Genomic DNA, 27,010 nt, shown 5'->3' on the forward strand with positions numbered 1-27,010 from the left:
AAAGAAGATGCCCAACCGGTCACCTACTCAAAAACCATGTCCAAGAGTTTAGAAAAGAAGGAAGAGTTGGTCACCTTAATGAACAAGTACAAGAAAGAATATGGTTGGATGATTGCTATTATCAAAGGTATGAGTCCGGTATGGTTCTCCTGTAAAAAGAAAGTCAAATACAAGAAAAGAGTCCCAATGCAGGTGTGGAAATTAAATAATGTCGACACGGGGAAAATTTACAAGGTTAATGGACATCGATTGAAGCCATTCAATGAAGTTTTTGATTCAAATGTCCAAGATGTCGTCCATTTGGACGCCCCAAAGTGTTAAAGTGAAGTTTGGGGGGCGTCTCGCCAAAGACGTTAAAGAATGGCATTTTTGGAAAGCATTGTGTTTTTGTGCTTTTAATTTGAATAAATGAGTTTTGAAGATGTTTTTGGGATTCAAAAGAGTTGTTTTTTGAATAAATCAAGAGTTTCTAGGTGTTTGGGGCTGTCCGAAGCAAGAACGGGTGAAAATCAAAGAAAAATGAAGCGAAAATGAAGATCAGGATCAGCGGGTTGCGCGACCCGCGTGCTGTTGCGCGGGTGGGTTGCGCGGCCAGGTGTGATGAAGCGACATTGGCCCAAGACTTAACTGCAAGGTCTGCGCGACCCGCGTGCTACTCTGCGCGACCCGCGCACTGTGCTGAGCAATTTGGGCTATTTTTGGCTATTATTTGACCAGGTGTTGACCAAAGGTTTTAATGAGTTGACCTTTTGACTTTTTGTGACCAACATTGACCGAAATTGACCCTTTTTGACCCATAGATTAAAATGTTCAGCTTCCCTTCTTCTTCATTTAATCATCTTGACCTCCCACTCCATTCCTCTTATATAACCTTCCAGCAACCACCTCGCCGGAAAATTCAAGATTGTCGGAATTCTACCGGTCGTAATTTCACGAAACCACCGCCACAAACATCTCCCGTCATCCAATCCTCCGATTTAGGTCATTTTTGCCCTTACCTTAAGCATTGAGGACAATGCTTGTTCTTAAGCTTGGGGTGGGGCATTTCATTTTCCTTTTATATTTTTTTCCATGCATTTTTAATTAGGTTGCATAACATTTTAGATTTAAGCTAATTTTCATTCATTTTTTTTAAAATCCAAAAAAAAAATTATTTTTTCTTTTTAACCTTTTATATTTTTGCATAACATTTAGCTTAGGCATTAACATTCATGCATTTTTGTTGTCTGTTTATTCTCACCCCTGGATGCCATGGAATAGGTTCACAGTTATTGTATCATTATTGGTCCAGGATCTTGTTGTTATCTCACCCATCGAACCGGGACCATTAGCTGCAGTTTGGGATCTCATACTTGGGATCAGATGCTGGTAGCTTAAAGGGGTAAGTGATCATGGACAGGTAGTTTTCATGAAGAATTATGCATACAATACTAATGACTGTAGGATATACTATAGCAATGGATGTCTTAGCCTTGCGGTCACTACCGCCGAGAGGATCACACTTGATCATGTTTGAACCGTTAGGATGAAGCACTAGTGCTTGTCCCCGAGTAGAATCCATATCCGGTCTCTTTACATCACCATATCTTTTTGCGATTTTCTTAGGATTTTAGAGAAGTCTTTTAGTCCGCATGTGGACATTTTCATTATTTTTGAAAAAAAAAATCACAAATTTGAAAAGGAGCTTACATTATATCTTTATGCTCCACACATGGTCATTTTCTCGCTTAGACCATTCAGATTATATTACTACTCTTTCGGTTCCACTTACACACTTTAGGAACCAAATTTTGAGTCAAAGGGTTGTTATTACATTACCTTCAAGTAAAACAAAACAAAAAAAAACAAAAAAAAAAGGGCAGGCAAATTCCCAGCTGCAGAAATCTGAGAAGGGTGACCGGTTCAATTATTGAACTAAATCTTCCAACATTTTGGTCACCCAACGTTTGATATTCATTTATTTAGGTATGTTTTATTGTATATAGATCGAGTTGTTTTTCGCAAATTGGTGATGTTAGGGAGACTGTCGAGTCAGATACTACGGGAGGTTTGGGCCAACACCAAGTGAGCCGATTCCTACAACGGTGCCCGAGCGATTAAACCTAGTTACACATGAGAGAAACTGGCAAACGTGAGATCAGAGTGTACACTTACAGAAGAGCTCCACCCGAGCCCATCCAGCTGCTTTCTCCCTACTACAGATATTCTTCATTGTATGCATGTTCCATTGAGGCTGCGACTGCTCATCCCTCCTTACTCACCTAAAGGAGTTATCCTGGTTGTGGTTTATGGTCCCTTTGTCATCGGATGAAAAATTCGTGAGGTAATAGCAAGATCAATTCTGACCATGTTGACTAACGCTGATCAGGTTCTGCGGCTCTATCCATTCTTTTTATTTTCTCTAGGATAGTTCATCCCGAGTTCATTTTAGTCTTGTCTTACTTGAGGACAAGTAAGGTTTAAGCTTGGGGTGATTTGATAGTTAGCTTTGTTTACTTCTTTTTATAGTTTATTTTAGCATATTTCATCCATAATCTAGTTAATTTTCATGCATATTTTCCTTTTTGTTATTTTATGACTATTTCGGGCACTTTCTAGTTTCGTGAGCTTTATTGCAGATTTTATGGAGACTAGTGGAGCGGGAATGTTCGGGACGTATGGAAAGCGATGGGAATTGGTGGAAAACAAGGATCTTAGGCTTGATGGGTGGTGGAGATGATGCATGGAGCGAGCTTGATGATTATTTGAAGGCTTGGAGAGAAATAAACATTTAAATTTGCAAGATGCGGGAGTGTATTCAAGCATGCATAGATTATTAATCGGGCGAGTTTACGAGCTATGAATCATTTGGAGAAGCCAAATTGGGCTTAAATTGAAGAAAACTTGAAGAAAAATGGGCTAGGAGCTGATTAGGCTCGCACTGGGCCAAGTGGGCTAAGCTATGGAGGCCCAAAACCTCAAAGATGCTACATTCAGGGACCACCCGCGCAACAGCACGCGGGTTGCGCAACCTCCTGCAGGGGCAGTTTCGGAAATTCTTCTTTTGAGCTATTTGAGGAAGGTTGGTGCCCATCTTTTGGAGATGCTTGGACATCCGATTTTTGGAGATTCTCTCTGGGGTTTTGAAGACTTTTGAAGGCCAAGAACACTTGAAGAACATCATATTTTTACCTCTTGATTCTTGCTTAATGTTTGGTACAATTTTCTCTAACTTTGTTTCTTTGGGTTTAGCCATGCTTGGCTAAACTAATCTTGGTTGACTTTTGGTTAATCCTTTGAACTTTTTTTGAATGTTGAAGAACCCATGAACATGTTCTTAAATCTTTATGGGAATGTTTTGTGTTTTAACATCTTATCACTACTTGTATGTTTTAGTTCATGAGTTTAAATGTGTTTGTGGTGATTAGTTGGCTAATTTCTTGATTAAGTAAAGGATCCTCAAATTAGCAAGCAACAAATGATTTTTGTGTTGTTTTTGCTTCACACAATCATAAAAACATTTCCTCCAACATGGTGGTGAAAGCATTTGACCCCTCTTGGATTTGGTGACTTTTTGGTTCTTAATGCTAGTTGACTTTCACTAATTACATGCTATTTGGAATTAGTGACTTTGACTAAGGAAATTGTTATGAGCTTCTCTAGCCATTTCAACAATTAAGAAAAGTCTAGGTAATCTCAAGCTCCTTGGATTACTATAGCCAAATTAAGGATTTAAATCAAAGTATTGCACCATTGGATTCTAATGATATGTTCATCAAAAGTCAAAGTGAGGAAACTTTAAGTCAACCATCTCTCCCTTATTGATTTTACATCAAACTCTTATTTTTGTTGCATTTGTCTATTTAAATCATAGTTAATTCTAGTTTGTTTCAAGTATTTCAAAACACCAAAACCCCCCATTTTATTTTTATTGTCATTTTACAAGTATTTTTACAAAGAGATTTTTCATAGAGTTATAAATTGAACCAATCTCCGTGGATTCGATCCCTTTACCACTATACACTATTTTAGTGTGTAATATTTAGGGTTATTATTTGTGTTGGCCTCGACAACCACCATCCACACATGCATGTTTCCCTCCGACCCATCTAAAAATCGAAATGTCAGTCGGTCTAAGGGTTGACCTTCCTTCTGTCGGGTCAGTCAAGAAATTCACAGGTGCCTCTTTCTTACCGGAAACTCCTGCACGCTTAAATATATCGAACAAAACATCTCTGACCATATCGTGCCTGTATTTGAACGCCGAGAGTTCTTTACAGTGAACTGCATGCTCTCCAAAGGAGTCCAAACATGCCTTACGACACACCGGACATATCTCGTCAGCTGGGAATATTGGAATTATGAGTCGATATTTGAGGATAGTACGATACTCCACAGGAGACATATGTTGGCCAATCCCATCTATAGGGATAGCAAGAAGAAAATCTTGGGCATGTGGTGCACGTAAGCACTGGAAAACCGCTTTCTGACGGGCCGTCATGTCGAGATGAACTTCCATATCTTGGACAATTTTACAAAAAAGGGCACTCGCCAGCGTACTCTGGGATTTAGGGGGACGGTGTCTTTAGTAGTAAAACTGCTAAGGTCAGAATCTGGAAGCTTGTTACGAAGAGAAGCCAAGGCACCATCATAATCAGAATCCATACCATATATGTCGCTATCCCGTAAGATGTGGTCTTGCAATACCCAAGTTTGGGCCCTTGAGGCAACAAAAGCATATGAAGTAGCCTCTACTGCCGAATATAAACCCAAACCACCAAACCTGATGAGTAAGAAAGCAATGCGCCATTGTATGTCACCAAAGAAAGGGCCACCACAGACCACAATGTCCTCAATGGCCCCGCGCAACCCATTGTCAAAGAATATTGTTGCCTCCTCCATGTAAACGGGTGGACACGTCCTCAGCCCAAAGAAAAGCTTAGCAATACCCATACAAGACCGAAGCAGAAGGAGCTCACTCTGAGGGTCAGACAATTGAGGAAGAAGGCGCATCAAATTCATAGCGTTTTCGGCTCTCTTTATGGCTAAGATGCTAATGAAACTAGCATCTCTACTAACAGCTCCCCCAAGAAGTTTCACCCCCAAATGTGGCCTCCCGATGTTAGCCGGGAATAGCCCCTCACGTAGCTTCCTACCGTCGCACGAGGGCTAAAAGAGCTCGGTTTTCTTGATATTCAGTTGAAGGCCCAATTTTGGGCCAATCACCATAATGATGTCCAACACTTTGGCCACCTCCTCCGAATCTCCAATAAGTGTGCCATCATCAAGGTACCATGCATGGAGAAGAAGCTTGCAATTGTTGCTAATATAATATAATCAACTTTTAAATTTTCTACTCGGATTGGCGGTCGCAACTTTGTGATGAAAGGTTATGAATCTTTATTTTAATTATTCATTCGTTTTTATACTGGTACAATATTCCATTGTCGATGAAGCGTATTGTACATTTATTTTGTTGGACCGACACAACATTCATTGTTTCCAATACAACATTCATTATGTATGGTACAATTTTTGGTCCACTACCCAAACAGCCTAAACACACTGCAAAATTATGGGACAATTTCCGTTCCAATACCCAAATCGCCTAACTGAACTGCAAAATTGACAATCTAACCATCACCCCCATTACATAAACCGATATCGGTCCAGGTCCACAGTTCAAATTGCCTTCAATGTTTATTGCAAATCTTCCACACATACTCCAGTCCAAGGATTCCTCTGTGTCCGTCTGAAGATAACATGTTCCCATTCAAGCTGAAGGGAAAACAATTTCCCATTCGATTATGTTTCGCGATGACAACCAATAAAGCTCAGAGACAAACAGTTCCAGATGTAAGTATATATCTTTCAGAATCGATTTTCTCGCATTGCCAAATTTATGTGACATTATCTAATGACGTCTATACATCAAATGTGGTGATTAATAATGCACAATCAATCATGTGTTCATGTACATTTGTAAAGAATCATGACTTTTCATTTTTAATTTCTATTGATTTCATTTATATGAATATGAATCTTATCTTAGATGTAGTAAACTATTTGCGCAAAAACTAATCTTTTCTAGAAACTAATTTATGAAAATACTATTCGCACCCGTCGCTTGGCGCGAGTGAATGACTAGTATATATATATATATATATATATATACACACACACACACATACAGTGACGGACGCAGAACATTTTCGTAGAGGTGACACTAAACAAAATTTCCAAATAAATCTATATTAGTAGTGTCACCCGTGTTTTAAGCCGGTGCACCCAATAAAAAAAAACATTAAAAAAAAAAAAAAAAGATTTACACTACGTGCCGGTGTCGGAGCAGTTGCACGGGACCCCTGGGACACCACTAAGGTCCGCCACTATATATATATATATATATATATATATATATATATATATATATATATATATATATATATATATATATATATATATATATATATATATATATATATATATCCCTCCTTTTTCCTAATGTCTAAATATGAAAGTAAAATATACCAATTTTTTTTTTTATAAATTTCCTTCGCTACAAATAGAGACCAATATTGATGCATTTTTCATATTTTTTAATTTTCTATGGTTACAATTATAAAAGTTATTATGTTTTTATTTAATGTTTATTTTTTGTATCATATTAGAAATATTATAAACTGGTTACGAATAAAAATGTTTTTCATGTTAAATTTTTGTTATTAAACGTAATAGTTTCTAAATTATTTAAATTTCTAAGAACATTTAATGTGATAATATATTTTAATTTATAATAGTTATTAAATAAATGTTTGTTTTTTCACTTTTTAAACATGAGGGAAAAACAATCATTTATTTTGTTTCAACAATACATTCAGTAAAGCTCAACCAAGGCGATACACTTGGCAGCAAAAGATGCACATTCAATTATTGAGTGGAACAATAGGTGTATGTTAAAATTTGTTTTTAATGTCCAGATGAAAAAAAATGAAAGAAAATATCTGAACTCAACATATTTATTTGACTAAACATCAAATGGAAACTTATTTATCGATCAACCCGTTCACCGAATAAGTATTATTTTAGTTTAAATAGGTTGGAAATTTCAACTTATCCTATTAATTTTAAGTTGGATTGACGGATTGGATCGTTTTTTATCGGCTTTAGGTTTTTTAAGGGGCGTGTCGAAAAAACATTTTTATAATTCTTAATGACCTTGTAGTGAAAATGATAGGTATTTTTGTTCTAAGACTAAAAAATGGTAATCCGCAAAAAAAAAAAAAAAAAAAAAAAAAAAAACCTTATATTTTGGCTCTGTTGATAAAAAAAAGTCATCCTTTGATTTTTTTTTTTAACCATTGAAACCGGTAAACACTTGCAAAATAATCATTGGAATTGGTTAGTGCCGGTTTTAAGGATTAAATTGCAAACAAAAAATCACAAATGACTTTTTCATTACTAAGGTTGAAGTATTAGGACTTTTTTTTGGAGATATATTTTTTTTTATATACTAAATTTATTTAAAGAAAACTTATATTTATTATTAAAAAACTCAAAATAAAGATGACATCTTTATGATTGTACTAATGATATTTATTAAAAAAAATCACAAAGAAAATTCCAAAATTTTCATAAATTATGACTTATAAGGGTTAACTATTTTCAAAATCGTTCAAAAAATATCATTCAAGTTTGGTGTGTCCAAAAAACACCATCCAAGTAAAGCCTTTGTATAAAAAAACACCAACGAACTACATACATTGTTCAAATTTAACCTTACGGTAACCGACAATTACTGGTAAAAAATAATTAATAGAAAAAAAAAACAAGAGGAAATAACTTAGGAGGGTAATTATGTGTCAAAATCGTTTAAAAAACATCATAGAAGTTTGGTATGTTCAAAAAACAACATCCAAGTAAGGTCTTTATACAAAAAAAACACCAACAAATATACATTTTTTTCAAAGGTTACCCATTGGTGACAAGTTCTTGTAGGTTATATGATGACTTGACTTAATTATTGGTGACATGATATAATAATTAGTGACATGAAATTAGTTGATACATTCCCCATTTAAAAATCGATTTAGGGTTTCTTCATGAACAAACGACTACTTATTATGTCATGTCATAATAGTTAGGCCAATCCATCCTTTAACCTATAAGAGTCGGTTACCAATAGGTAATATTTGAACAAAACATATAGTTTGTTGGTGTTTTTTTTTTATATAAAAACCTTATTTGGATGGTGTTTTTTGAATGATTTTGAAACATAGTTACCCTTTTGAGTCATTTCCTCTTGTTTTTTTCCTTTAAATATTTTTTACTAGCAATTCCCGGTTACCGTAAGGTGTAATATTGAACAAATTATATAGTTTGTTGGTGTTTTTTAGACATAGGCTTTACTTGGATGATATTTTTTGAACCTACCAAACGTAAATGGTGTTTTTTGTACAAGGGATGCTTCATGTGATGAAGTAACCAAATTTATTAAACTGTGTAAGATTTTAGGGTACGATGTGCAGAATGCAAAGGCTGACTCTAAGAAAAGATTGGTTGGTATGGGAGTGATTCAATCACCATGATTTGTTTATCTCTTAATATTTGTGGGATTAACTCCCTTAAAAAAACGTGGATGGGTGAAAGAAATTTGCAATAATAATTTAGTGAAGTTTCTTGGGTTACAAGAAACATGGATGACTCGGGTTGATCTTTTCAAAATTAGATCTATGTAGGGTAAATCGATATTTGATTTTCTTTTTCTACTGCGAGGGGGAGGTCGGGGAATTTTATTTGTTTGGGATCCTATGTTTTCAAGAAGGATCAAGTGTTATGTATAAAAAAATGTTGTTGTAGTTGAAGGAGTGTGGAGTAGGAGGAATTTAAAATGTACTTTGATTAATGTTTATGCACTTCAGGAAGCCTGTAAAAAAACATGATCTCTGGAGTTATTTACTTTCGGGGATGTCAAACACGTCAGGGTATCTCATTATTTTTGGAGATTCTAATGTCGTTAGGTCAGTCTCGGAGAGAATGGGAATGGTGTTTTACGCTTCTCAAGCTTCGGATTTTAATAACTTCATTTTTGAAGCAAATTTGGTGAATATTTCTATTGGTGGGAGGAAATTTACTAGGGTGGATATTGTTGCTGGAAAGCTTAGTTGTTTAGATAGATTCCTTGTCTCGTGGGATCTTCTAGATAATGTTCTGGATATGTGTATATGTGTTGTACAACTCTTGATAGGAGATGATCAGATCACTGCCCCTTGCTGTTGAGAGAAGATTCTACTAACTACAGACATGCTCCTTTCAAATTATTTAATTATTGGTCGTATATGGATGGGATCTCGGAAGTTATACATGCAACAATTAGTGAGTTCGTCCCGGATCTTCGGATTATGAAGTGATTAAATCTAAAGAAGAAACTAAAGTTTGTGAAAAATAAAATTAAAGTGTGGCAAGCTAATATGCACATTCTAAAATGTGATAAGAGAAAACGGTTCATCAATCATCTCCTTGAGATTGATAAATTGGTTGACGAAGGGACTGGAACGTTTGATATCATGACCGAGAGATAGAATACTCTTCAAAAGGTGACAAAAATAAACAATTCCAATATCTTAGATTGTGCTAAAAATCTAAGATTAAATGGTTTGTAGAAGGGGATGAAAATTCAAAAAAAAATTCATGGAATGTTGAACAGAAGAAGGAAACAATTGGTGATAAAAGGAATTATGGAGGATGGTGTATGTGTTTCTAATCCAACCTTAGTATAGAAAGCGTTCTTGTAACACCCCGAGTTCAGAAGTGCAAGTTCAGGGTTCTTAGTGTAAATAAGGAAGGTCGACTCGGCGAGTTGATGGATGAACTCGACGACTCGAGTCACGGTTCTGGTCACGTGTTAAGTGACCGACTCGGCGAGTCGGCAGTTGGACTCGGCGAGTTGGTGCTGGGATGAGAAAAACCCTAATCCGGAGGTTGTGCCCTATATAAAGAACATAACATCCTTTCTTCAGCCTCCTTACCACCCTTGAGAGCCTACAAACCCTAGAAATCGAGTGGATCACCATTGATAGAGAGATTAAAGCTTTGGAAGGGGGATCTTGAAAGAGAACTTGAAGAGCAAGGGGATTACAACAAGGGGAGGGACTTAGATCCGAGATCTAATCCAATGGAAGCTTGTATTGGAGGTAATAATATGTTCTTGAAGCTTTTGTGCACCTAGATCTATCATTTGTGGGGTTTGGGGGCATAAATAAGGTCCATCTCGAGTTTGGAGTTAGATCTGAGGATGCTACCTCAGATCTAGGCTGGTAATGATCCAAGAAGTCATAAAGTCTATGCCCATGAGTTTTTGGTGAAGTTCCTTTGTCCTAAACCCTAGCCCTAGAGTGTTTTAGGCTTAGATCTCTTGGGATTCACGTAAAGGTTGCCATTTTACGTGATGGAGGGTCTAAAGAGGAGTAGATCCATGGATTGGAACCTCTACATGGCTCGAAAAGCCACTGCATGGGTTAAGAACTGGAGATACTCGGCGAGTCACATGGGTGGACTCGGCGTGTTGGATGAAGCTGGGCAGAAACTCGACGAGTTGGAAGAACAACTCGGCGAGTCTGTTGAAGATTGACTTGGACTCGGCGAGTCTGTTCTTGGACTCGGTGAGTCTGGTCGTGGAGTCCTAACCCTTTTCTGGTTGAGCTGTGAATCAGTGAGTCGAAGGATGACTCGGTGAGTTGAGCATGAAGGGACTCAGAGTTTGTTGGACTCAGCGAGTCTTGGGGCGACTCGGCGAGTTGAGTCGTGGATTGGGAGTTCTAAGTATAGCGACTCAGCGAGTCAACGAGGTGACTCGACGAGTAGAGTCACACATGAAGGTTGACTTTGACTGAGGACTTTGACCTTGACCAAGGGTTGACCAGTTGACTTCCCGGGGTATTTTGGTAATTGCTGGCATTTATTGAGTTCAATGTTTTGGTGTTGACCAGTGGGGGAGTTCATGTCCGTGATTGGAGCAGCGTGATCTTATTTCTTCAGCCGACAGTTGCAGGGGAGTTATCCTCACTATATCAATAGGGTCTAAGGCACCAAGGCCGGCCCTTTATCGGATTGAAATCCGGGTATCTGTTTGATATGTTATTGCTTGCTATGTCTGTATCCTGGTTATTAGGATGGTGTATGTTAGAGACGTGGTTAAGGTCGGTATCCTGGTATATAGGATGGTGCTATGTTAATGACCGGTTAGGTCGGTGTCCTGGTTAGGATGTTGTTATGATATGTGATCTGCTAGATCGGTTTGATTAGATGTGAATTGTTATATGATTATATGTTTATGTGCACATGGTTGTTGGACTGGGGTTGGGTTGAGGCGGGTCCTGCTTTGTGTTGTAGGCAAACATACCCAGGGCGGACCGGTTATCCCGAAGCCCCAACGAGCGGTCCGGATAGACTGTAGGCCCCAAGAGGGCGGATTAGACGTGTCGAGGCTCGAAGAGTGGACCAGATAGACTGAAGGCCCAGTACGGGCAGACCAATCATACTGTAGACTCGGAGAGTGGGCCAGGTGGACTGAAGGCCCGGTGCGGGGGGATCAGTCACACTATAGATTCGGAGGGTGGACCAAGTGGACTGTAGGCCCGGTGCGGCGGACCAGTCACACAGTAGACCCGAAGTTCATGGCTGTTCTGTTTTGGTTATGATATGATATGTGTATGGTATTGTGGTTGGTATTTTGGGGGTATCTCACTAAGTTTTCGGGCCTACAGTTGTGGTTTAATGTTTCAGGTACTTCAGGAGACCGTGGCAAGGCAAAGGTGTGATCGTATCGCTCCTCATGTTTATGTTTGATGATATGGTTTTGGGAATACTCTGATAATCAATGTATTGATAATAACTTAATGAAATTGGGTTGTTTTCGAAAATTTTAAATTGGTTGGAATTCTTAGAGCATTACAACTTGGTATCAGAGCCTTGGTTTGAGTGAATTGGAGGAACATTCGTGTGAATCCAGTCTCAAATCAAGGAGAGTTTTCAAAAGAGAATTTAAAATGGTTTTCAAAAATGAGTAAAGGAGGACGCCGAGGTACGATCAGTCGGAGCCTGTAAGTAACCCAAAATACCATACAAGTTATTTGATAGAACAACATGCTAGTACTAGGCTATGGATCTTCAGGAATTGCATGATAGAGTTTCCTGATTTGTGATGCCTGCTAGCCTAGGGTTTCTTTCTATATGAGATTTCCAGTGTTCCTCTAGGAGTGAGGGTTGAGTGCTTGTTATGCATATTCATCACTAGGGTGTTGTGATGATACTTGATATAAATATGGGTAGGTGTGGAAGGTAGTATGGGCCCATACTACTGAAAGCACAGGACCCATACACGTATCAAGGAAGTCACAACCCCTAGGGCTGGGTTGGGAGTTGGTTCCCAGGTTAGTGAGAAGCATCTAATGTTTTGTAGTAATTTCAATATGGTGGTTACGAGGCATGCTGGGAGCGGATCCGGATCAGGATCGGGAGCAGGAGGGGGCGGTCAGGGTGGATCAACACCACCCGAGGTTATCGGTCAGATGAGCACAGACGATTTGGATGCTAGGATTCGTGAGATCCTGCATGATGAGGTTGCTGCTATGTTCCGGGCCGAGTTTCCGGAACTATTTGGGTCGATCAAGACTGCCATGGTCAAGTATTTTGATGAGCGCTATGCAGCTCTAGCAGAGCAGCAGCCGCGGCAACTGCAATGGCTGTGGCAGCGGCAGGTGGAGGAGTCAGTCGGGGTTTTCAGTATCGGGACTTCGATAATATGAAGCCCCCTACTTTTGATGGAGTTTAGGATCCGATCATTGCTATGAGATGGTTGTCGGATGTGGAAGGGTGTTTCTTCACGTGTTCATGCCCTGCGGATCAGAGAGTGAGGTGTGCTCTGAACCTTTTGAGGCTTGGGGCAAAGGATTGGTGGAGGTTGACTACGGGATCTTATTCGGATGTGCACCGGGCTGCGATTACATGGGATCAGTTCCGGGAGATGTTCAATACCCGTTATGTTCCACGGGTTGAGATGGAGAGGTTGGCTCAGGAGTTCTTGGAACTGAAGCAGGATTCGGAGTTGGTGACGGAGATCACCAGGATGTTCACTGAAAGGGCGATGTTATGTCCTGAGTTTGCTTTGGAGCAGGCTCAGATGTCCCGATATCTGAGTATGCTCAAGAGGGATATCAGGCAGTTTGTGTCTACGCAGAGGTGCGAGACCTTACTGGAGTTGCAGGAGGCCACTCGGCGGCGTGAGTTGGAGATTGAGTTGCAATTGCAAGAGTAGAGGCAAGCCCCAGTGCAGTCGCAGCCGACCCCGACACGGTCCAAGACCGTTGATTCTAGGTTTGGAGATCAGAGCAGCCGCACTTGTGGGAAGTGTGGGAAGGATCACACCGGAGTTTGTAGGTCCGGTGGTGCGTGCCTCAAGTGCGGGAGAGAGGTGCATTACGCAAGGGATTACCGCCAGTCAGCCCCAGTTCAGGATATGAGGGTTTGTTACCAGTGTCATCAGGTTGGTCACATGAGGGCCAACTGTCCACAACTTGCTGCAGGACCGGTGCAGGCTCCAGCACCGGCCACTTTGAGGATTATGGGTGGAGGTCAGGGTGGAGCGGAGCCCCCGAGGACTCAGGGGTGCGCTTTTCAGCTTACAGCAGAGGAGGTCAGGGCAGATCCGGATGCAGTTGCGGGTATGTTTTCGTTTCGTGTTGTCTGGTTATCTTGTTATTTTATGATGTTGTATTGTATTCGCCATTCTGCGTGTTTCATGGTTTGGTTGAAAGTATTAGTAGTCAGGAGTTGTAAGTGGTTAGCATCCAAGGGATCGATAGTCAGAAATTTGTTGTAAGGTCTTATTGTTGGGTATAGCGATTGGGATCTGAGGAGGGTTCAGAGGAGAGTCGAACTCCCTTAGAGTTTGAGATGTTCGATGCCGGAGGAGTGATTTTGTGGAGATTGCTCGTTTTAGAGGGAATCAGTACACGAATAAGGGGAAAGTTTTGAGTAGGGTTGTTTAAGTGATGCCGGTTGGGTCACCGGTGGTTGGGAGTCAGTTCTCTAAGTGGGGGAGAATTGGAAAATTCTCAGGAGGGTCGATAAGCTTTAGAGTTTGATTAACTGTTTGGGATCCAGCAGTGTTTCAGTCAGCCATGAGTGTGGGCTGGTATGAGTAAGTGACAGACCGATGGGGCGGAGTACAGACCAAGGATTTCAGAAAAGGCGATTGGTTGTTGTGAGGCCTAGGTTCAGGCCGGGATCTGACTATATGGAATAGAGTTAGAGTTCGGAACCTCTAGAGGGCTAGAACAATATGTATGGGAGAGATTCCCAGGAGGAATAGTTCGGAATGATGTATGATAGTTTGAGTGGTCCGGGGAGACTGAAGGCCGGTGGGCGTACCAGTCAGGCTGAAGGCTCGGAAAACGGTCCAGACAGGCTGAAGGCCCTGGAGGGCGGTCCATACATGCTGAATGTTCTGATAGTGGTCCAGATTGGCTGAAGGCCTAGTAAGGCGATCCAGTCATGCTAAAGACTCTGTAAGTGTTGGTAGATCTATATGCGGAAAGTGAGTTAAGTATGCTGATATGCTGTAGCAAGCAGTGGGTCTGGCCCCAGGTATTGACCATGTTAGTGGAAGGCAGTGCATGGACCCGAGAGTCCTTGCGAGCGGATTCAGAGCATGTACGATGCATGGAGTAGTGGTTACTCTACAAGGGATAGTGTAGAGTGAGGTATGAGCATCGTGGCACTTGTCTGAAGTGGCAAGGTTGGCAAGTAGATTTCCTTAGATAAGGAAAGGGAAAGTTATGTAACTCCGGGAGGGAGTGTTGGTTCACGGAAGTGAAGGCAGTAGTGAGAATGGATGATTGAGAGTATTTCAATTATGGTTTTTGATCACTGTGATTGTACCAGTGGTATGGAAGCACATCCGGATTGGATGTCTGTTGAGGTTGCAAATGAATTTCCGGTGGTATAGAACCAGAGGAGTTCGGAAGGGATGCAAGGATGGAGCCTTGGATTTCCAGTATGGCTGTGATCAGGAGGTTATGTAAGTAGCGGTAATTCATCCTGGGGATGTTTGGAGATATCGTCAGTGTGTCGGGTTTTTCCAGCCCGAGGATGTTAGGGCAGGATCAGTATGTGTATGTGATTGCAGAGGAGAACTCATGGGAGTCGCTCAGGAGCTGAAGGATGTGTCATCCTGTCAGCACGGAAAGAAAAGAGTTGGATTCGGAAAGGAAGCGGGATAAGTCCCAGCAGTAAATTCGATGAAGTTGTGACAAGCGAGGAAAGGGATAACAGTTGGTACCGGGTCAAGACCCGGTGGTTCAGGGAGATATCTAGTTTGTAAGAGACAAGTGATTATGTGATTTAGAACGATGGAAGTATCATCGGGTGATCATTGGTTGATAAGTGTTGTTGTCAGAGAAAGAAGTCGGTGTCTGGCTTGAAGCAGTTGTCGTGACTCTGTGAGAAAGAGTTGGACTCTATAGGGGTTTGATAGCAGTGTTTGGAGGAACCTGGGTCGGTTGAGACCAGGAGTTGTATTGTGGGAGTATCATCTGGGATGTGTTACTGCATGTTTCGAAGATGAAGCCTAATTTAAGTGGGGAAGAATTGTAACACCTCAAGTTCAGAAGTGGAAGTTTAGGGGTCTTAGTATAAATAAGGAAGGTCGACTTGGCGAGTCGATGGATGAACTCGACGAGTCGAGTCGTGGTTCTAGTCACGTGTTAAGTGACCAACTCGGCGAGTCGGTAGTTGGACTCGGCGAGTTGGTGCTGGGATGAGAAAAACCCTAATCCGGGGGGTGTGCCCTATATAAAGAACATAACATCCTTTCTTCAGCCTCCTTACCACCCTTGAGAACCTACAAACCCTAGAAATCGAGTGGATCACCACTGATAGAGAGATTGAAGCTTTGGAAGGGGGATCTTGAAAGAGAACTTGAAGAGCAAGGGGATTACAACAAGGGAGGGACTTAGATCCGAGATCTAATCCAGTGGAATCTTGTATTGGAGGTAATAATCTGTTCTTGAAGCTTTTGTGCACCTAGATCTATCATTTGTGGGGTTTTGGGGCATAAATAAGGTACATCTCGAGTTTGGAGTTAGATCTAAGGATCCTACCTCAGATCTAGGCTTGTAATGATCCAAGAAGTCATAAAGTCTATGCCCATGAGTTTTTGGTGAAGTTCCTTTGTCCTAAACCCTAGCCCTAGAGTGTTTTAGGCTTAGATCTCTTGGGATTCACGTAAAGGTTGCCACTTTACGTGATGGAGGGTCTAAAGAGGAGTAGATCTATGGATTGGAACCCCTGCATGGCTCGGAAAGCCACTGGATGGGTTAAGAACTGGAGATACTCAGCGAGTCGCATGGGTGGACTCGGCGAGTTGGATGAAGCTGGGCAGAAACTCGACGAGTTGGAAGAACAACTCAGCGAGTCTGTTGAAGATTGCCTTGGACTCGGCGAGTCTGTTCTTGGATTCGGTGAGTCTGGTCGTGGAGTCCTAACCCTTTTCTGGTTGAGCTGTGAATCAGTGAGTCGAAGGATGACTCGGTGAGTTGAGCATGAAGGGACTCAGAGTTTGTTGGACTCAGCGAGTCTTAGGGAGACTCGACGAGTTGAGTCGTGGGTTGGGAGTTCTAAGTATAGCGACTCGGCGAGTCAACGGGGTGACTCGGCGAGTAGAGTCACACAGGAAGGTTGACTTTGACTGAGGACTTTGACCTTGACCAAGGGTTGACCAGTTGAGTTCCCGGGGTATTTTGGTAATTGTTGGCATTTAATGAGTTCAATGTTTTGGTTTTGACCAGTGGGGGAGTTCATGTCCATGATTGGAGCAGCGTGATCTTATTTCTTCAGCCGGCAGTTGTAGGGGAGTTATCCTCACTATATCAACAGGGTCTAAGGCACCAAGGTCGGCCCTTTATCGGATTGAAATCCGGGTATCCGTTTGATATGTTATTGCTTGCTATGTCTGTATCCTGGTTATTAGGATGGTGTATGTTAGAGACTTGGTTAAGGTTGGTATCCTGGTATATAGGATGGCGCTATGTTAGTGACTGGTTAGGTCGGTGTCCTGGTTAGGATGTTGTTATGATATGTGATCTGCTAGATCGGTTTAATTAAATGTGAATTGTTATATGATTATATGTTTATGTGCACATGGTTGTTGGACTGGGGTTGGGTTAAGGCGGGTCTTGCTTTGTGCTGTAGGTCAACATACCCAGGGCGAACCGGTTATCCCGAAGGCCCAGCGAGCGGTCCGGATAGACTGTAGGCCCCAAGAGGGCGGATTAGACATGCCGAGGCTCGGAGAGTGGACCAAATAGACTGAAGGCCCGGTACGAGCAGACCAGTCATACTGTAGACTCGGAGAGTGGGCCAGGTGGACTGATGGCCCGGTGCGGGCGGACCAGTCACACTATTGACTCGGAGGGTGGACCAGGTGGACTGTAGGCCCGGTGCGGCGAACCAGTCACACAGTAGACCCGAAGTGCATGGCTTTTCTGTTTTGGTTATGATATGATATGTGTATGGTATTGTGGTTGGTATTTTTGGGGTATCTCACTAAGCTTTCGGGCCTACAGTTGTGGTTTAATGCTTCAGGTACTTCAGGAGACCGTGGCAAGGCAAAGGCGTGATCGTACCGCTCCTCATGTTTATGTTTGATGATATGGTTCTGGGAATACTCTGATATTAAATGTATTGATAATAACTTAATGAAATTGGGTTGTTTTTGAAAAATTTAAATTGGTTGGAATTCTTAGAGCGTTACAGTTCTATGACTTTATCAGAAAAAAATTCAGCCTTATCATGGTGTGCATCTTGATTCCCCTATCTCTCATTTTAATGTTTTGAATTATGATAAGGTCCGCGAGCTTCAAGTTATCTATTTTGAAGAAAAGATACGTGATGCTATTGGGTCGTGTGGAAGTGATAGAGCCCCAAGTCCGGATGGATTCCCTTTTTGGTTTTTAAATACTGTTAAGTTAGTTAACAAAAACTTGTAATCAAAAGATATGATTATTGATTTTGCTATGGAAAAAATAAAGGGGTTGGATTGGTTTTTAAGGAAAATAGAGAAAATGGTTTTTTAAATGCTTTACAAACTGCAAAATATATTGCCTTGGAAATGGGCGTTGATCCAATATTTCCTAAAGAACGTGAAACTAAAATAAAATAAAAACATGTTGATGAGATTTCAAACGATACTTCTCTTAGTGTTTCACAATTCGCACAAGAGAAATTTAGGGTTGAATATTTTATTTATATCTTTTATCAAGCAATTACTTCTTTAATTACTAGGTCTGAACAATATCAATACTATGATAAAATATTTAGTTTTTTGTTTAATTCAGAAAAATTACTTTCATAGATGATATAACCTTAAAGTCTTGTTTTAAGTCTCTTGAAACTTCACTCAAGAAAGATCAACAATCGAATATTGATGGAAATGACTTATATGCTGAGTTAAAATTACTTTTACATTTCTTGCCTAAGTAAAAAATATCAGCAATTGATATTCTAATTTTTTTAAAATGTGTTGATTGTTTTTGTATTACATCTGTTGCATATAAAATTATGTTGACTATTCTTGTTACTGTCGCATCTACAAAACGAAGTTTTTCAAAGTTGAAGATTTTTAAGTCCTACTTACGATCTCCAATGACTCAAGACTGACTTAATGGATTAAATTTGATGACAAGTGGGCGTAACATGTTGGATAAAGTTACTTATCGAAAATGTTATTGAAAATGTAGCACCTGGTTCTTGGTACGTATTTCTCTCTTAGTATTTGTCGCATCTTGGCCTTGGACTCGGCGAGTTGAAGGACCAACTCGCCGAGTAGAAGCAGGACGGAACGCGGGACTTAAGTGATGAACTCGGTGATTCGGGTCCCGGACTCGGTGAGTAGGTACTTTTTGGACAAAAACTCTAATCCGAGGGTCTGCACCCTATTTAAGCAATGATATGACGGCCATATTGTCCCTTATGCTCCCAAAACACTTCTCATTGAAACCCTAGCCGTTTGTGCTTTGTTGAGTCCATTTTTGGTGTTCTTGTGTGGTTGTAAAGCTTGGAAGGAAGGAAGGAGCTTGGAACTTTAGTTGGGGACAGTAGATCCAGGGATTTTACTTCATTTCAGCAGCTTCAAGGTATAATGCCCATGTCTTGACTCGTCTATGTGCTTATTTATCTTTAACTTGGGATCTCTTAGGATTGCTAAGTCATGTTTCGGAATTGGAAGTGTTGTGTGGGTTTTGACTTCGGATCTGGACCTTAAGAGGGGTCTCATGGCATAAAGGTGCCAACTTTAAGGCCATGAGAGCCCCATGCACATTGTAGGACACTTTATGTGAATTTTTGAGCTAAAAACCCCACGCATGTGCATCAAGTTTGGAACTTTACGTATAAAGTGGACATTAGGAGGCCAGATCTATGGTTTTGGTGTGTTAGATCTCATTTAAATCGACTCTATGGAATTGGTCAAGACTGGACTCGACGAGTCCGTTCTTGGACTCGGCGAGTCCAAGGCAATCTTCTTAAGGATGAAGATGAACTCGACGAGTTGTTCATCAACTCGGCGAGTCGAGGGCAGAACGTGTTCATCAGATGAACGTGAATTCGACGAGTTGTTCATCAACTTGGCGAGTCGGATGAGTTTTCATGCAATGTTCATATGAGATAAGAACTTGTCGAGTTGACGGCCCAACTCAACGAGTGGGGTCATGGATGAGGATGAGTAAAGGGTGAGGGACTTGGCGAGTTGACGACCCAACTCGGCGAGTCGGGTCAACTTGAAGTTGACTTTGACTTGGACTTGATTGGGGGTAGAATAGTCATTTTACCCTAAGAGTAGATGTCAGTTTCTGACTAAGTGTTTGTGGGGATTGTAGCCGGAGGATTTCCGGAGCAACAACAGACAGAGACTTCCCACACGGATTATCAGCAGCTACTTGTTCGAGGTAAGTTACCTTCCAGTAGCGGTGGGTCTACGGCCACAAAGTCGGCCCACCAGTAGGAGTCTTATGTTAGATGATTGTCTTTGTGATATTCATCTAGGGTTACTACTACCTGATATGTTATATGCTCGCATGATATGTTATATGTGATAGTAGTAGAGTTCGGTTGTTAGGACCGAAGGGTAGGTCAGACACCCCATATATGTGTTGGATAAGGTGTCTAAGTCCATAACTATTTCTGGTATGTACTTAACCCGACCCGACATGGTCCATTTGGGTTGCATGGCACCATGCAATTGGATAGACTAAATGAGAGAAATAACACTTGTGGTTATTAATATATTATAAGTTCTAATATATTAATAATATTATTTAATTAGTTTGATCAAGAATTAATTTTAGAATTAATTGATCAAAAGATAACTAATTAAATATATGGGTTGATTATGTAAATCATCCATAACTTATATAGTGGGCTAAGAGGCTCCATGGATAATCAAGTTGGGTTAAACCCATTGGATGCTCCATGGGAGTTACAAACCCATGGGTCATGGAAATGAAGAGTCATGACACATTAGGGTTTACATGGTGTAACCCTAGATGTGTCAACACTATATAAAGCTCATGTGTTCTCTCAAAATCGGCACTACTAGTGAAACAAGAGGGCTTGGCCGATTTTTGTGTGTTATACTTTCTCTCTAAGTTTACTCCATATCATTTGGTGTTGTGTGAAGCATTTGAGGCATCACACTTGGGGTGCTAGGCTCACAAGGTTTCAAGGAGCATTTACAACAACAAGGTATGTAGTTCTATCTATTATTTAAGTTGAAATTGTTCCCCATGTATGCTAGATATGATCATAGCCTTGGAAATCAACTTTGCATGATAATTAGACAAACATAGATCCAAGGTTATTAGGGTTGCATGTACACTTAGGAAGTGTTAGAATGCTTAAAACCCATCAGTGGTATCAGAGCCTAGGCTTGTTTGTTTGTTATTTGTGCTAAAAAGTTGAAAAAAGTCGAAAAACTTGTTGTCTTCCTGATGAACTCGCCGAGTCCATGGGGGGCTCGCCGAGTTCATGTGTATCTTCAACCTACTCGCCGAGTAGGTTCATGCACTCGGCAAGTAGGAGCGACAGAGTGCAGATTTTCGACCTTTGCTGCTGGAAATGGACTAGAAACATTACCCTAAACTGTTTTGATGTTATAAAACTTGTTTTAGATGGTGTAATGTTTGTTCTAATCCATTTACAATGGCAAATATCAATTTTTCATGATTATATGTGTTCATATGGTCTTGAAACTTTGATATGAATATTCATGTTCTTGATCTTATGAATGTAGATGATCATAGGAATTACTTGTAACCTACTTGGTAGTTTAATTCTTGATCATAATGTGTTTTAATGGAGTCCATAACTTGTCCTCAAGTTATGGAAAACCAAGAGTCACACTTGAATTAAAAACCATTAAAAGAACACAAGAGTTAGAAAAATGAAGAGTCTTCATTTTATTACTCTAATTAACTCATAAGTTACAAGAAATGAAATGTTTTGAAAGTTTACAAAACTTGCCCTCAAGTTTTGGAACAAGTAAAGTCTTGATTAAAACTTTAGTTCCAACCCCTTAGATTTTTAAAAGTTAAAATCCTACCCTTATACTTATAGTATTATGATTTAATAATTATATATATATATATATATATATATATATATATATATATATATATATATATGTATAAGAACAAAGTCGTTTTACCACTAGTACGCCTCATTCACGAAGCCGGTCTATAAGGTGGGTATAAGGTTGTTGCCTATAAAATGGCAACTTAATGGGTGTCTACTCTCACCCACCGCTTGCTTGACCGGTGGAGGGTCGTTAGCCGAACGGGTAAGACAAAGACTTATAAATTCTCATTAAAAGTATAATGATTATTATAAAGTAGCTAAATGCTTTATAAATTCTCAATCTTAGTTACTTTAAGAAAATGTGAATGAGGTGCTAATCCATGAAATTACACTTTGCACCTTGTTTAAGTCGTTGGTGGAGCGTGTGTGGTTTACCGGCACACTAACTTGGACTTAACAAGGAAGGCAAAGGGTGACTTAAGGTCTTTTCATGTGGTCGGAAGGAGCGCGTGTGGTTTACCAGCACTACGATTGAGTGAAAAACATTAAGGGTACCAATTAATTTGCATGGTTACTTCACACCTTGTGTTGTGATCCTCGGTATCCCAGTCACAAAACATGAAGGGCACACTCGAGATTGAAACATGCCATTGAAAAGTTCAATGAATCTAGGAATTTCTAAAAGCCAAATAAAACCTAATAATTTATATTTCGTTTTCATGGTGGAAATTGGTGAATCGTCATTCACCTACCTTTCAAATATGTTATAACTTGGATTACGACATCCATCTTCTAGGTTATAATATATTGTGATTGGATCCTAGCCTTAATATTACATTTGGGTGTCTTATTAAGGACTATCCCAATATCTAAACTAAACCTTTTTCCTTCTTTTGAGATGTCTTCCAACAATGCTACTCCTGGCTCAAACCCTACAGGCTCCTTCTCTCTCATGAACCTTTGTGGGAGAGTCATCTTTGATGGATCCAACTTTACTGATTGGATCAGAAACATCAGGATGGTCACTCATTACGAGAACAAGGAATATGTTCTTGACAAGGAGCTCAAGGTGCCTGAGCCAACTGCTACTCCTGAGGAGTTTGCTAAATATGAGGCATATGAAAGAGATGCTACCAAAATGGCATGTATCATGATGGCCACCATGACAGCCGAGCTCCAAAAGTCCTATGAGGACTACTATCTTTTTGAGATGCACCAGGATTTGATGGACCGCTACCATCAGAGTGCTCGTCAAGAGCGATATGAAGTCATCTCCTCTATGATCACAACCCGAATGAAAGATGGCGAACCCATCACAAACCACATGCAGAAAATGCAAAGGTATGTGGATAGATTGATGAAGTTGAATGTGAACTTCCCTGAGGAGTTAGCAATAGATATTATTTTGCACTCCTTACATTCGTGTTATGATCAATTCCGCATGACATACCACATGAATAAGGAGGAAGTTACACTTAGCAAACTTCAGGGACTCCTAAAGACCGCATAATCAGGTCTTAAAGGTAAGTCGGTTATGACCACTCCTACTACTACTCCAAACTCAACACCTGTCCTGGCAATCGGGAAAGGTAGAGGGAAGAAGAGAAAGAACCCTTCGAAGGGTACCAAGGGTGAGACCCTTGATGGCTCCTCTTCTAGCGGAACCAAGAAAGGCTTCGTTACACCTTCTTCTGATCCCAAAGAGGCTGAATGCTTCTACTTCCACGCAAAGGCGCACTGGAAGCGTAACTGCCCAAAATACCAGCAAGATTTGAAGGATGGGAAAGTTAAACCCAACCATGCAGGTATTTACACTATCTCATCTAATAATTCACTCTATTCTAACTCTTGGGTCCTTGGTACCGGTTGCGGTATTCATATTTGTTCTGAAATACAGGGACTAAGATGAAGTGAGAATGTGGAGCATGGAAAGATAAACTTGATCATGGTGAATAGGAAAGTTTCACCTGTCACCATGATTGGAGTTTATAATTTGTTGCTTAGTAGTGGATTTACTTTAGATTTGAATAAATGTTGTTACTCGCCAAAAATGGCAAGAAATGTTATTTCCCTTCATGCTTTGTATAAACAAGGTTTTACCTTTTCTTTTGATAATAAAACTGGTGGAATAAATTCTTTCTATAATAATGTGTTTTATTTTAAAGCATTACCTTGTGATGGTGTGTAGGAAGCTGTATCTGTTGTAGATAACCTAGGAAATAATGTATTGTGTATTGATTCTTCTAAAAGTAATAACTTGGATAAAGCATCTTTATGGCATTGTCATCTTGGGCATATAAGCAAGAAACGCATAGGCCAACTCCAAAAGGATGGAGTCTTGGAGTCATTTGACCTAAAGTCAGATGATAGTTGCGAATCATGCTTGCTTGGAAAAATCACAAAATCACCCTTCACTGGTTCATGTGAGAGGGGTGAAGGTTTGTTGGATCTTGTACACACATATGTGTGTGGACCCTTCAAACATGCCACAAGGGATGCTAATCGTTATTACGTGACTTTTACTAATGATTATAGTAGATATGGATATGTCTACTTAATCAAGCATAAGTCAGAGACTTTCGAAAAGTTTAAGGAATTTAAATAGGAAGTCGAGAATCAATTGGGCAGGAACATTAAGATGCTTTGATCCGATCGAGGTGGTGAGTATCTTAGTTTAGATTTCCTCGAGTATCTTAGGGAATGTGGGATTGTCTCACAATTGACACCTCCCAGGACACCACAGTTGAATGGTGTAGCTGAGAGGCGTAATCGAACCTTGTTGGACATGGTTCGTTCCATGATGAGTCGATCTATGCTACCAATCTCATTTTGGGGGTATGCCTTAGAGACTGCCATCCATATCCTTAATCTGGTCCCTACAAAGAAGGTTGCCAAAACACCTCACGAGATGTGGACTGGAAAAGTTCCTAGTCTAGCCCACATCAAAGTTTGGGGTTGCGAGGCTTTCGTGAGACGTGAGACTCATGACAAGCTCGAACCTCGAAGCGAGAAGTGTATTTTCATCGGCTACCCACAAAAATCCTTTGGTTACCTCTTCTACAGACCTAGTGAGAATGTGGTCTTTGTAGCAAGGAGGGCTGTCTTTCGAGAGAGAGAGAGTTCATAAACCAATGAGATAGTGGGAGGCAAATTGACCTTGAAGAACTTCAAGAGTCAAGTGGTGAAGGAACCTCAAACCCTAGCAGTCAACTTGAGGAGGAACCTCCTGTTGATCCAATTATACCTCCAGTTGTACCTCTGAGGCGTTCCACAAGGGTTAGGAATGTACCTGAGCATTACTATGGTTTCCATATTACTGCGGAAGGTGAGACACTTATTAGTGATGAGACACTAGTAGGTCTAGATGAACCTAACAGCTATGTGGAAGCCATGGCAGGCCCTGAGTCTGCTAAATGGAAAGAGGCAATGGATAGCGAGATACAATCCATGTATGACAATCAAGTTTGGAACTTGGTTGAGAATGTACCAGGTCGTAAGACTATAGGGTGCAAATGGATCTTTAAGAAGAAGACTGACATGGATGGTAATGTACACACTTATAAGGCTCGACTGGTAGCAAAGGGCTTCTCTCAAACTCCTGGAGTGGATTATGATGAGACCTTTTCTCCAGTAGCCAAGATCAAGTCCATTAGGGTATTGCTAGCCATAGCTTCATTTCATGATTATGAAATATGGCAAATGGATGTCAAAACCGCTTTCCTTAATGGAAAGTTGGCTGAGGATGTTTACATGAATCAGCCAGAGGGTTTTGTCAGCACAGAGTACCCTAATAGAGTGTGTAAGCTTGAGAAATCCATCTATGGATTAAAGCAAGCACCTCGCAGATGGAATCTTTGCTTTGATGAGAAAGTCAAGGAATTAGGCTTTTCTAGGAGTGAAGATGAATCTTGTGTATATGTCAAGGCTAGTGGGAGTATAGTTAACTTTTTGGTACTGTATGTGGATGACATACTACTCATAGGAAATGACATCCCAACTCTGCAGGAAGTTAAGTCCTGGCTTGAGAAGTGTTTCTCTATGAAGGACCTAGGAGAAGCTGCCTATATTCTAGGGATAAGGATTTTGAGAAACCGGAGTAAAAGACTAATTGGACTTAGTCAAAATACCTACTTGGACAAGGTGTTGAAGAGATTCAGCATGCAAGATTCCAAGAAAGGTGAGTTACCCATCCAGAGTAACACTAGACTGAGTAAGACTCAGATCCCGAGTACGGAGGATGAGATAGCAGAAATGAGTCGGATACCTTATGCTTCGGCAGTAGGCTCGATCATGTATGCTATGACCTGTACTCGTCCTGATGTAGCCTTTGCTTTAAGCATGGTTAGCAGGTATCAGGGGAATCCTGGTAAGGCTCACTGGACAGCGGTAAAGAACATTCTCAAGTACCTGTGGAGGACTAAGGACTGGGTCCTTACCCTCGGTGGGAGTGATGACTTGAGAGTTGTAGGGTATAGTGATGCTAGCTTCCAGACTGATAGGGATAATTTCCGCTCTCAGTCGGGCTGGGTCTTTACCTTAAATGGAGGAGCAATCTCTTGGAAAAGTTCCAAGCAGGAGACAGTGGCTGATTCAACTTGCGAATCAGAGTATATAGCGGCAAGCGAGGCGGAAAAAGAGGCTATGTGGCTAAAGAACTTCATTGGAGACCTTGGAGTTGTACCAGCTATATCGAAGCCTATAGAGATTTTATGTTATAGTGAAAGTGCAGTTGCCTTAGCAAAGGAACCAAGGGATCATGGGAGATCCAGACACATTGACAGGAAATGTCATTTCATCAGACATCGTATAGAAGAAGGACTCCTCGTGGCAAAGAGGGTATCATCGGATGAGAACCCTGCAGATCCCCTCACGAAGGGACTGGGTAGGGTTAAGCATCTCCAGTATGCTAGGAGCATAGGGCTGAAGCATGATATTAGTTTTAGTAGTTAGAAAATTTTGAAATTTGTAAAATGTAATTGACATTTGATGATGAATAAAAGTTGTGTTTATTTATGAGTAAAGTGTTACTATCTTATGTCGATCGTTTACTATTATTTCTTTTGCATGTTTTGACTTCCAGAATATTTATGTTGTTTTACATATTATTCAAATTATCCACAGTCAGTCATATGTTGGGAGTAGATATGAAGTAAGACTGTCATGAGTTGGTTGTAGAGGTCTAAGATGTTGGACATGGCCTCAACACTCATGAGTGCTCATAAGTTCTGAGTATTGGATTCAACCCACGCTCGTTGGTATCACTTCATGGAATTTATCTCGAGTGATCGCGAGACGGTAATATCATATAAGTCTTCAAACCTAGATATATTACTTGTTAACTATGAGTTAGTTATGCATTGAACGTAGGAAACCGCATTGGTAACTCGATGTTATAAAACGT

The sequence above is a fragment of the Lactuca serriola genome, chromosome 9 (genome assembly GCF_051521515.1).
Source record: "Lactuca serriola cultivar US96UC23 chromosome 9, Lser_US96UC23_V15, whole genome shotgun sequence".
In the NCBI taxonomy this organism is placed as follows: Eukaryota; Viridiplantae; Streptophyta; class Magnoliopsida; order Asterales; family Asteraceae; genus Lactuca; species Lactuca serriola.